Here is a 14,507-nt window from a genome sequence, read left to right as displayed (position 1 = left end):
TTTTTTTAATGATGACCTGGATTCTGTGGAAGTGGTGGAGGGGATCATAGTTGAATGACAAAGACTGTGATAGGTCTACAGAATATTCCCTGAGAGAATAGATTTAAAAGAGAACGAAACTTAAAGTTCCTGAAGAGAACGCCAATTGAAGTTTCCATAGCGTACGCAACTGGAAGGTCAAGAATTCTAAGTATCTTAACGATGAGCTCAGAAATTCTTCAGATGTAAGGAATGGTCATATAAGATATTAATTGTTTCTTGAACCATTGAAGATGAAGTGGCCATTATATTTATTTGTGGTTTTATCAATGAACGTATCACTAAAGCTACCAAAGTTATTTTTAAGTAAAGACAGTGAGCGTGATATGATTCTTAAAGCATATATCTTTAAGATAGAACGATGGTCATAATAAGACAGACAATCAATATAACGTTTAATGTGTGTCTCCTTAAACGGGGGAACTATTGTCGACGATTCAGTAATCCTAATAAAGGGGATGTAATTATTATTTTCTGTTTTAAGTGAATACCGTTAATTTTCTTTTCAAACTTTTTGAGATATTTTAATGAACTTGCCATTCTACAAAATGTGACCAATAAGTCTCTACTGCACGCGGACGGACGGACACATGCACGAAACACACACATGAGAAACAGCTGTAGATTTTCATCCAAAGTAAGCACTCTTATCTATCCTATCTGCATCTGTTATTCTAGCGTTTTTCGCCGTTTTAAAACACAAGAGCAGCTGTCCAGGATTCTTCTTTTTCTCTGACTCTGTTATTTGATCTGCATTAGTCTTTCATGGGATATCCAACAATACAACGTCTAGATTTTGCTTCTACCTTAACTCTTGCATGCACAGGAATCTTAATTTACGATAGTTTGCATTCCATTCTGTCCAAAAGCTATCTTCGTTTAATCTTCTTAATTTCCTGATGTTTATTAGATCCCTTACATCTGTGCATGATCTTGCTTTGACCACTCTCGGAAATATCTAGAGCTGTTTATTATGAGGAACATAAGAAATAGACCCGGCCCTACGAAGGTGGTGGTGGTGGTGGTGGTTTTTCCCTTTCAGTCGTTGCCGACCTTAGGTGACTTTGTAGACTTTTCCCACAAAGTGTTCCTGGTGAGATTTTTGTAGTGTAGTTCACCATTGCTTCCCCCCTATTTTATCCTGGCTCGGGACCGGCATGTGGCTGGGACATATTCATGACTGTAATCCATATGTGTTCAGGGGGCCAGTTTGCCTGTTTTTGGGGAAGAAAAAACCCGAGTTTCCGGTGGAAAAAACCCCTACCTCCGTATGAGATCGGCTAACGTCACTGTTGAGAATCGAACCCAGGTCTTTTTGACCAAAGGGCTTCGTCTATACTGACTGAGCTATGGAGGCTCTAGCCTAATCTTACAACCATGCTAAAAACTCACAGGCAAGGTGATTTTCTGGAAAAAAATACTACATAAAGAAAGTTGCGAAACATCCCAACAGCATTCTAATCTGATAGATCAATTGGTCATTACACAGACACAATGTGTAACAAATTAATCGTGACATAAAGTAATGCATAACCTGATACGTATTATTGAGCCAAAAGGAGTAAACATCTCATAGCTCTGAATCTCCCACTGCATGAAAACGGAATAGTACAATTCAGTTCCTGTGAGGTATAAATGCATAAACGAATAGGCTTTATGTTTTCTTATTATGTGTATGGAGTTTTACCTACGGACAGCTGACTTAACAACAAATTTATCAACTATTATAAAGCCTTTTAGGAAATATCTATTCTTTGCATTGCGATGAGTACTGAGGAGTAATTACTGTTATCAACACTCATTAGTTTTCTGCAAATTTTACGGTAAACTCGTGAATCAAGTAAACATTCTTGTCTCCATTATTCTTTCTGTCCTTCTCTCCATTTAAATAACAGCATGGAAACGTTGAAGATGTAGACAAATTCTGAATTAATCATCCATGCTACTTCTGTTGTCATGACAATTAGCCGTAAGGTTTTCTTTAGACATGCGCTTGTTTTATTTCTTAATGTGTGAATATATGGAGTGTATTTTTATGTAGAAAAGTCAGTGACGCTTGTAATACTATTTAAAACAACAGAAACATAATGCTTTCTTAACTGAGTTAGAAGAGTATTTATAACTAGCAAATAGAGCTGTCAGATGGACGATGGGCTTTTTTGTGGTCAAAATGACACCTTTTAAAAAAAGTTAATTCCACGCATTTGGAAAGGATGAACGAGCAAATTGCCAATAGATAATCTGCTTATGACCTAGCGATGATTTGTATCTAAATGTTTATTTCCATCAGAAATTCTTTTTTATTTATTTTTTCTTTCTTTTCTTCCCTAGAGGATTAAATGTTTTTACAGGCAACACAATGATGGTAATCCTAATTTCGAAAAAAAAAAATAAATAAAAAGCTAGTAATAATATCACGAGTAAAAGTCAAATATAACACATCAGGATGTCGCATTTAAGTGATTTTGACATCTTTAAAAAACAGAAATACATAATGATTAAAATGATTCAATAAAAGTCGCTTATACCCAAATAAAAAATATAACTTTCCTTTTCATTAGACTGCATAATGATTTATTAAAGTCAACCAAATTATCATATTTTGGCGAAGCTTGGACAATTAAAATAAAAATGAATGAAAACAGATGAAACGATATTTATGAGACAAAACTGTAGTGAAAATTAGATAAAGAAGCAATTTTAAAAGAAGTAAATCAATATGGATGGAAATCAATATTAGATTACTTCATATTAAATGAAAAGACATCAAAATTTTCACTAGATGTTAGAGTTCACAGAGGATATGAAATAACCAGTGACCACTTCCTTGTTAAAATAAAATTAAGATTACCACCTAAATGGCTACAAGTAACAAGAATAGAAAGAAAAATAGAAACATTTGTTTATAAAACTAGACTATTGAATGACACAAATGTACAATGGCTATATGGACAAAGAATTAACCAATATCTAGATAACATAAAGCAAAATGAAGAAATAGAAATAGAATGGCTTAATATAAAAACGATACTAAATGCAGCAGCAAATGAAAGCTTAGGAAAGACCAAAAAATTCAATAAAAGAAAAAACTGAAGATCTGGGATGATACAATCAAAGAAATAATTAAAAAGAAAAAAGAAGCTTATCACAAATGGTTAAGCAGTAAAAGATTAGAAGATGAAATAGAATATAAAAGAATAAGAGCCATAGCTAAAAGAGAAGTCAGAAAAAGACATAGAGAATCATGGAATAAATTTGTTTCTAATTTAGAACATGATTTATATAAAATAAGACCCAATGTATATAAGATTTTGAAACACTTAAATGCAGATACCAAAGAAAACATAAAATTAAACACCGAATTGAAATTAGAAGAATTTTTAAATTACTACACAGAACTGTGGACAGACAAATATTTTAAAAAAGACAACTGGCAAACAATTAACGAAAATGAAAAGGAAATAACTGAAGAGGGATTAGAAATCAGCCTGAAAGAAACAAGAAACGGAAAATCACCTGGAGAAGATAAGCTAGGTTCAGAACTATATAAATATGCAGGAACAAGATTCAAAGAAAGACTCTTATCATTTTTAAATAAAATTTACTCAACTGGTATCCCCCCAATAGAATGGGAAAAAAAATTGTGATTCCTATCTTTAAGAAAGGTAATAGAGATGACCCTAAAAACTATTGAGGTATCAGTATACTAAATTCCTGTTACAAAATATATAGCAGAATCTTAAATAACAAACTAATGAAATATCCGAAAACTTTATTCTAGAGGTACAGAATGGATTTAGAAAAGGACGATCATGTATAGACTCAGCCTTTTGCCTAAAATTAATAATAGAGAAAAGAAGAGAATATAAGTTAGAAACACATATTGCATTTATTGACTTTGAAAAAGCATTTGACAAAGTCAAAAGAAACATATTATTTAACATATTAAAAGAAAGACAAATACAAAATAATATCCGAAAAGCTATCACAAGTATATATGAAAATAATCAAATACAAATAAGATTAAATCACGAGCTATCATATACGAGAGAGATAAACCAAGGTGTCCGACTGGGATGTTCCCTCTCAGCAACTTTTGTTAATATCTACTTAAATGAAATAATAATAAAATGGAATAAAAATTTACATCAAGGAATTAAACTTTCACCTACAGTTAACTTAAACACTCTCCTCTTTGCAGAAGACCAAATAATAATTACAAATTCTGAAGATAACTTACAGAAAGCTATTTTAAATCTAAATGAGATATCCAAAGATTATGGTATGATAATATCAACGGAAAAATCAAAAACTATGGCCTTTAAAGGACAAGATCCAGCAAGAACTAAAATAGTAATAGATAACAAGATCTTAGAACAGGTGAATTCATTTAACTACCTAGGATGTATGATCACTTATGAAAATGAAAAAGATATAAACGTAAAAATTGCAAAATATTTAAAAATAACAGGAGTAATTAACTATATATTTAAACCAAACCCAGTTCAAAAACAAACCAGGCTAAAAGAATACAATACATTAGCCTTACGGGTCTTAATGTATGGAAGCGAAATCTGGACAATAAAACCAAAAGACAAACAAAGATTAACAAAAGCAGAAATGAAGTTAATGAGAAAAACTGCAAAGTATACCCTATTTGATCACAAAAGAAACGAAGATATTTTGAAAGAATTAAATCAAGAACCAGTAATAGAAAAAATTAAAAAATATAAACATAAATGGATGGAACACGTTCAAAGAATGAAAACAGAAAGATTACCAAAACAAGCCTTAAGGTAGAAGCCATTAGGGAAAAGAAAACCAGGACGTCCTCTTAAACGATTCAACGATGACTTCTAAGGCCGGAACAGGCCATGCTAGGCCTAAATCCTTGATACGTATGATGATGATGATGTAAATCAATATGTCAATGAATCATAAATGGAATTATATGATTTTTTTTTTGGAAAATGACTGCTACAATTAAGTCTGTAATTCAATAGGGTGCATCTTCACCAAACCCTAGAAAATACCGCGTTACCATACGGCCTCAAAATTCTCGGCTTATAAGAAATGTATCTGACCAACATCCATCCACCCACCGAGGCACACATTATATTTGTAAACTACTCGTGTCCTCAGGCCAGTTTTTTTCCAGTTGTTGAAGGATTAAAAAAAGAAATTCTGCTAACTTGGCGTGCAACTGGTTAACTCATTCCCTTTCAGCTGAAAAGCCTTTATAACGGCCCGCGAGTCCCTCATAAAGCCAAGACTAATAAGAATAGAAACTCAGCAGCAGAAATATTTTAGTTAGCATATCAAACAAAGAATAGTAATGATATTAACGTTATAAACAGAGCCAATGTAAACGGGAAAAAGTCATTTAGCGTTATTACAGCAGCCAATGTACTATTGAAAATGAATTATATTTAATCATCTTTGTGATAAAATGTTGGTTTATTTGCATTTCATAAGGATAAAAAGCATAAAAAAAGGATAGATAATGTAGAGTAAACATGGCTCTTAAAAGTATCAACTTTTTTGAATCAAATAGAATGCAGAATGACCGAGAAGAAGAAGAAGAAGAGAGAGAGAGAGAGAGAGAGAGAGAGAGAGAGAGAGAGAGAGATGAAGGGGGTAAAAAACAAATAGAAAACACAATGTAAAAAATAGAAAGGAAGTAAGAATAAACAAAGAAATGCATTAATTGTCTGGATTAAACTGATATCAGAGAAATGATAATACAAGAAGGATAAATATTTATGTTATTCTCTACCTGACAGAGATGAGAAATGCATGCAAAAACATGAAGAGTGAGAGAGAGAGAGAGAGAGAGAGAGAAAGAGAGAGAGAGAGAGAGAGAGCTGATGTGAATTTGAGGATAAATTGGACTCAGATAGGGACAGGAATTAAAAATAAAGTTGATAGTTATGATTAAGTTATAGTTATATTGATAGTTATAATTATAATTAAGGTTAATGTTGGACAAGAGAAGCGCTATACACAGCATCTCTCTCTCTCTCTCTGATTAATTGTGATCTCAGCCTTCTCGTGGTATGGTCTACTTACCCAAAGAAGATCTTCCGAAAACAGAGATCTTATTCAGCAAGGATACTTTCTTAGAGGCTTCTTCAGATAAGAAGGGAGATGACCTTCGTCGAACTGTGAATGATAGCTATATTGCTTATTGTAGCTTTGAAGTAGATGACGCCATATCTGGTCTCCAGACCAAGGCTTCCGAATTTATCCTCTCATTTTTTCTTCCATGTAGTATGAATGATATCATACAAAGGTATACAAGGATATCTCCGTGCATTTGCAAACCTCTGCACTGAAACATTAACACTAAAATAACAGAAACGATCGTCCATTTATATCTTATTAGTGGATTCGTTGTTTTCAAGTTTGTTCCTAGTTTGTAGCAATTAAATCGTACTGATAAATTGCCCGTAAGTATTCGTAGTAAAAAATCTACAAACCCCCAACTTCTGCCACTCATAAACACTTAAAAAATCGGAACAATGCATCTTGGGAAAATTCCGTATACCAAACTGATAAACTGAATTCACAGAGAACCAATTAAATATAATTATAAAAAGAAAAGAAAGTTAGTGAAAATCAGCAAATTTTGCTAATAATAATGGGGACGAAAATGCAGGGAAGGGATTAAAGTGAATTAAACCCAAAATAATGAATATATCGAGACGGAGAAGTAGATAGAAAGATGGATGACACAATAAGGATTAATTTTTTATATACTTACCGATCTGTTATCTTCAGTCACGCTTACCTATTCATTAGTAGAAAAATTACACCACTAGATAATAATAATAATAAAAATCCTATTTTTTTAAGAACTTCCCTTCTAAAGATGTAATTTGAGCAGCAATTTCCGAAGAACTTCAGCCACTCATTAACAGTGGACAACGTTAATGATTTATAGAAGTGTTGCGGTCAAAAGAGAACAGAAAAATACAGGCAATTAGATATTTCCATGAAACTAGCTCCTCTTTATCGTAATAACTCGTAGGGCGTGGCGAAGTTTAATAACCGCATCTCGTAACCCCAACAGCTGATTCTTTCTCTCATTAAACTCTAACTATTACATTACTTCCTAAACTAGCAGCTATTTTCATTCCCAGCACGACCTCGTGACATGAAACCACAACCACGCTTGCACCCTATTGTTGCTTCTGTAAAAGGGCCTGCCCGTTTCTTTATCTCACTTAACGCTTTAATAGTTTTGTAATGAATAGCGGTTGTCACACTGGGGACATGGAACTCGTAGTGGGAGTCAACTAAGTGGTTGTCCGTTGGATTGCATGCGAAGAAAATGAGAGAAAAACATTAAAATACAAACGTTGAACGAAAAATGTAATTCACATAACTTTAATCAATTTATTAATAAAATAAGATAAGCGATAAAAATAACTTATTCAAATAATAAAAATTAAGAAATATTTCTAAGAAATTTAAAAATTAAGAAAGAAAGTATTTTTGTACAGTAATATATTTTATATGCGTTTTTTATAAATAGTTAAAGTCATCGGTTTCTGAAATCATTATAAGGTTATTATAATGATCACTGTTATGATTATTGATCAGTATAGCTCTCATGCATGAAATGAAATGAAATATTTATATTATATGAGTACATTGTTGACCGGGATAAGAATAGCCCCACTGTAGCCTATGCATATCGTACGAGGCGACTAAAATGGATACCCAGGGAGGGCAATGGATGGTAATGCTCTAGCCAATGAAGTTTTAACTGAGACTCGGCTATTGCCGTTGTCCCGCCATGACCAGAGCTCATAGCGCAATAACACCCTATCCATACATTTTCTTCTACAGATAACGGGGAATATAAAAAGCATTTTTGCTTCGCCCATCTAGCCAAAAAAAAAAAAAAAAAACATTGTTATTATGGATGTTTATAGAACGTTGATTGAAAGTAGTTGGTCTTTGGTCTCTTTCATAGTCGTTATTCGAATTCGTTTAGAAAATACTTCTTATTTCTATAACAGTATGCGACACTTATGAGGAAGTCTATTTTCGGCACTAATTTAAAGTGTTGGGGGAACAACGAATTTGATCATCTTCTCGCACTATTTTTCAAAGCAGTACGTAATGCTTGAGGCTAAATGATCTTGTCGGGTACATACATATCATATCATCAATTCAAACCCGGCCCGCTGATTTTGCCCTAAAGATAACCTAAGGACTCCATAGTAGTCCCCATCTCGATCCACTACTGATATATCAAAGGATCAGGTAGTAAATAATGATGGATTTAAAGAAGTAAACAGGAAAAAAAAAAAGAACATGTTTTCAACCAATGAAAATACAGCTTCGATTGAAGTGGAGAGTGGCTTCCAATACAAAAAAAAAAAAAAAGGATGCTACCAATACGAACTAAAGATCAATGGCCGGGTTGCGACTGCTATTGGATACTTCAAGATTAACTTCTCAAAAGAAAAGACGAAGGAGTTCTCTTACAGCTCACGGTTAGTTACCGACTATCGTAGCCTCACTAAATGCTTGCATGATAAGAACATCTCATATCACACCTTTGCCCTATAAGGCGTGGGGGGGGGGGAAGAGGAATCCTCAAAGTAGTAGTAGTACTACGAATGACCAAAACATCATCTTCTTAGGAGGTTCTTATTAATCTAAAAACTGTGCTTTCATCCAAATCATGCGTAGTCGTATATTTAAATTGAATAAAAATTCAGTGTCACGTGTGCTGGTGGAAATTAAAAAACAACATAAAATTTATGATCTCTAAACAAGTTGCGATTTAGTTATCAGAAGAGGAGGTAAAACACCAGTCAGTAAGTACTCAGTGTCAAAATGACTCAAACAGTCACGTCACGAACAGAATTCTACTTTATGAATATGGCGATAAACATCCAATTGCATCCTGAAATAAATAAAAAAGTTTGAACCAGCCAATTGCGCAAACGAGGAAAAATACATCCCACCCCCTTTTCCAAAGGATATAGAATACTTAGCTTCTGTTGAACCTGAAAATAATCAAATTTACGAAGATCTCATGAAAATATCCATTAAGTGAGGATGCGAGGACACTCTAAATTAAAATTTCCCCAGAAGCTTCAAGGATCAATGTGAACACTTCATAATAGAGATATTAGCATCGGAGAAAACAGTGCAACCGGATTTGGAATGCGCAATCAAACCCAATAATGGTACTCTGATAGCAAATACTTTACGGAAATGCTAACTCAATTCAACAAGATCAATTTAACACAAGACTCAACTGCTACTTTTTTTTTCAGGCATACTCGATCTTATTCGCATTGCTTTAGGGAAATTCTTGTAGAATGTCCAACCATTACAGATCGTCAGTTGGAATGCCAACTATTTGGAAAATCAATATTAATTATTTGAATTAAGGAGATATTAAATCCCACATTGTTTTAAAACCGAATAAGAAACTCAAAGATTAGAATCAGAGAGTTTCATGCTGAATATAGTATAATAAACTATAAAAGTTGTTAAAGATACCAAACTATTTTAAACCTAGTTTTACTCCATTTCCCAAGTAAGACAAACAAGTCAAGTTTGCGCTTGCAAGTGTTGCAAGTCTAGCTGACCCTGAGGTAGTGCAAGACCAAAGCAAATCATGGTAAAAGTACTTTTACCATGAGTTGCCTTGGTCTTGCACTACCTGCAGGGTCAGCTAGACTTGCAACACTTGCAGGCGCAGACTTGCCTTGTTTGTCTGTTTGCTTACTTGGGAAATGGAGTAAAACCAGGTTTAAAATAGCTTGGTATCTTTAACATTTAATATACCCAAGGTAAAATACTTTCTACAAAAAACTATAAAAGTATCGGCGATTACTAGCGTAAGCTAATGCAAGTAGTCCTAGTACGTAGTACAATACCGGGCAACTCGCAGCAAAGGGGGTAAAGTTCTGATCGCAATTCTTGGTATTTTCCATAATGTAAAAACACATTTCCTAGGAAATGTATGCTGTTATTACATTATGGTGGGAGATCACTACCCAGACCGGTTTCAGCCTTATGAATAAGTAAAGCCGTCTCTAAAAATTCGGACGATCCCTAGGCCACTCAATCGTAGGCAAAAGACCGTCCATCTCAGTGTTGGCTCCACTCAGTGATGGCCTTCCACCCACACGCCACCACCGAGCAGAACCGCTCAAATTCCGAAGAAAAGCATTCACCGACAAAGCCCCTCACCGGGCCGTGCCGGAAAACACATTCTCCGGAGACTCAAATTGCTCCCTTAAGACAAAAACCTTAAAAGAGCGAACTCATAATAGCCCCCACCGGTTTCAGCCTTATTTGAGGCTTCATCAGTGAGTAGCTAGACCAAATTAATACCAAAGGGTATAGCGAAATGAACTTATATACTCTGCTATACGAGTTGTCATACAGGTGCAACCATTAAGTTACTTAAATATAAAGAGCCAATAGGCTTCATTTCGGCGATATAAACATTATTTAAATTAAGGGGATATTAAATCCCACATTGTTTTAAAACCTAATAAGAAACTCAAAGATTGGAATCAGAGAGGACTACTTGCATTAACTCACGCTAGTAATCGCCGATACTTTTATAGTTTACTATATTCCTTGACCATAATGACAGACTAGCTGCCAGAGGTGGTGATGGTTGCACTGCCATCTTTCACAGAAGTAATATACCACGGAATAATATTGTGATCTAAATGCTAAGCGTGTCGAAATAAACAATAGATTCAAAATACTCAACCCACATGCGCTATTAGAAACATAGCGGCCACTGGCCTTCTAACCCACACATTTTGGTGGTACTTACTGCCCAGACGTAGTGGACACTGCTGTGCTAAAGAAAGTAATATATGATTACCATCCGCGTGCAACTGATGACCTAAGCCAGGACCACAGTCCGGTCTACCTCCAGCTGGCCATGGAGTACAACATCACTTTGTACTACTCCTAAGCCATTAACTAAAGTAAACTTCCCTCTGCTCTTAAACTGTTGGCCCAGTTCCAATCGTAAACTTCTTAAATTCCTTCTTCACAAAGGTGTTATGGTTTCCTATTATAAATGCAGTTTCTGCAGAAATACTGCTGCCAGGATGTGCTCATGCGTAGGAAGATCACGGAAGGGGTAATCGTTTCTCATTTTAGGAAGCTGCAGAGAAAGTAAGAGTTAAGCCTGAAGTATATTTTGGATTTCCCAGAGGTCATTCTACGGCACAAATAAATAAATAAATAACAATCACTGAATATATCAGTTTAAGTTACAATTAGAGACAGCACTCCGGTGCAATTTTCTTGGATATTGTCAAATAATTTGACGATTTGGTATCATGGATTACTATGTAAATTAATCCAACTAAAATTCTTGCCAACACTCATTCTATTCATTAAATCATACCTTAATAGATGCAAATTCAGCGTTAAAAATGAATTCAATAATGATCTTTAGAAAGCAGCGTCTCTCGGGGCCCCTTTGCTATTGCCCCATGTTTTTCTCCAATTTTATGACTAATGTATATATATATATATATATTCGACTCATAAAATTAATAAAATTTATTAATAAATAAATAAAAGAGAAAAGAGGAATAAAAAGGCTATACTAAGTTAATATAATAATAATCTTATATATAAGGGCTATTTATACATTATAATACATATTTTTACACAAAGGAATCGTACTAGGTACGATTCTTTCCAAATCACATGCATTTCTCGTAATATGTCGATCTGTTTTGAGTAAGCACATCTCTCAAGCATGTTGTGACGAGGGCAATATGATAGTATTTATCCAAACTTTATCGTGCTATTTGGCATCTAACTTATTAGTATTAAAACTTTCTCCAAGTTGAAGTCAATGGGTTTACTCTGCTTCGACAAGTCTTCATCTTCTATTACTTTTAAAATTCGCTTTCTCGTCTCTTTTTTCCCTCCATCTCATTCTGTGATAATTTATTAATTATAATATATTAATCGTATCATTATACGACTTACATTGTCAACATGCAACTCAAATATTGTTACGTCAAATGAAAACATCATTTAATTCTCTGCTGCAAATTGCAAAATGTAAATTGTAACTTGCAAAGTTTAATAGTGGTTTCCTTGTTTAAAAGAAACTTAAGACTAATATTTTAACATTTTATTTATCATCTTACAGAGCATTTACATATATACACATATTTACATATATTTACATATTACATATATATATATATATATATATATATATATATATATATATATATATATATATATATATATATATATATATATATATATATATATATATATATATATATATATATATATATATATATATATATATATATATATATATTACAGTGAATTTCATACAAATGTTTCCGGTTTTTTTTGTTCTAAAATGCGTTAATAATGGTTTCTATGGATGGTAATTATAGTTTGTAATTGGATAGAGTTACATTTTTTAACAGCATTTATAGTATAATAGTAAGTTATATATTTTTTACAATTTTTGCTTTTTAATATTTTTAACCGCTGTAACTACAGCACTTCAATGTAATAAATAATTCTTTTTTTTTTTTTCCTTTCTGTTGATCTCGGTTGAGATGTAATGTCTTAGCTTGCATCCTCGAAGCTTTTTAATGAGCTTATCTGATGATGACGCCAGTTAGATATATGTTTTTTTTTAATTGATTTGATTGCTGTGTTGGAAATAGGCTAGTGTTTGGGAGGTCAAATAAATGATCTGAAAGGTCTGATCAAAATGAAATTGCCGGTATATTCTGGTGTTTATTGCATCTGTCTTGGTGGTTCACGTTTATTTTTATTCTGGTTTTATTTTTGAACTAATTAGGAGACTTTTTTATTGTAGCAGCCTTTAATTTGTATCGGTTTCGAAGTTTGTGACGTCCTCAAAAATATCTTGACATCGCTGATCCACAAAAATTAGTATTTTTTTTTCTTTTTTTTTTCTTTTTTGCTTGGTACAACAGATTCTGGTTGAATAAATAATAATAATAATAATAATAATATTTCTCATAATTTTTAAGTCAAATAAATGAAATATACCAGTTACATTAGCAAATAATTGAAATCCACTCTATACTACATGTTACAAAGCATAACTATTTTCGCTTAAACTTTATACATGTTTATTATTTGTGATATAAACTAGGAGAGAGAGGTGGTTTCCCGCAGCGAGATTACCGTCCCGCTTATTGGACATACGAAGTGTATCGAAAAACTTGCATGTTGTCTCTAAGGCAGAGTTTCTGGATTATATAACTGTTTGCTCACACACGATACTAATATTAATATACTATAGACCAAAGGTCGGCAACCTTTTCAGACTCTCGGGCCACATTAAACTTTTATTTTTAAGGATTGGGCCGCAAGCATTTAATTAAGGGAAAATAGTGAGTTAAAAATACTTAAGTTATCAATTTTCATTATATCAATCTTAAAAAACACAGAAATATTTAAAGTACGAGATATGAAACAAGCATGAAAATAAAACCGAACGAAAAATTAATATCACTTAAAAAGAAAGTAATATAGTTTATGCATCAAATATGTGTGTCTCCCTGCTTAATGTGACTTTTGTGATTGTTTTTCTACTTTATAACCTGAGCTGCCAAATCGAATCGAAGCATGCAAATATTCATCAGTAAGTCGAGAAGAAATTTGTTTTTTTTAAAACTCATGTCAGAAAATGCTTGTTCGCAAATGCATGTGCTTCCAAATGCGACTACCATCTTCTTTGCTAAACTGATTAATTAATCATACTAAATACATCACTGAATAATTCAACATACGGGCCACATGCCACATACGGGCACCGCCAAAAATGAACGTTTGAGCCCAATACGGCCCACTGGTTGCCGACCCCTGCTATAGACCAACAGTCTTTTGCAGGTGGCATTATCACCTGAAAAAATACAGTAATGTGTCGCCACACTATAATGCAGTGTGTCGTCTTAATTGGACCTTTACTGTGATATTGATCATGTTAGCAATTTATTATTGATTTTGGATATCCGTATATTTGAATGGTGTCTGAAAGAGAGATGCTTAGTCCCACATCTCTTTCAAAAACAAACGGATATGATATTTAATTTGTTTCGATACAAAGTTTATTCTGAATATGTTCCAAAGGTAATTTATGCATACACTGATTCCTATTACTTTCCACTCTTGATAATACGCAACTTTTAAGCAGCTGAATTCATTTTTTAACAAAATGAAAAATCCATCTCTGACCTAGATCCATTAATACATAACACATTAAACCATTTTCATTATTCTATAATTCAAATAATCTCTGAAAGGGCTCCCACAAGTTCCAACATCCTAATACTCTTTTGATCGCATTTTCACAAACATTTACTTTATTCACCTTTTCAAATTCCTGTCGTTTTCTTACCATTTACCCTAAGAATTTTTTATTTTTCGATAGATTTTCGGGGCTTCCA

This window comes from Typopeltis vanoorti, chromosome 1 (genome assembly GCF_054136105.1).
Source record: "Typopeltis vanoorti isolate ZY-2024b chromosome 1, IOZ_Tvanoo_1.0, whole genome shotgun sequence".
NCBI lineage: Eukaryota > Metazoa > Arthropoda > Arachnida > Uropygi > Thelyphonidae > Typopeltis > Typopeltis vanoorti.
Note: the sequence above shows the minus strand (reverse complement) of the source record.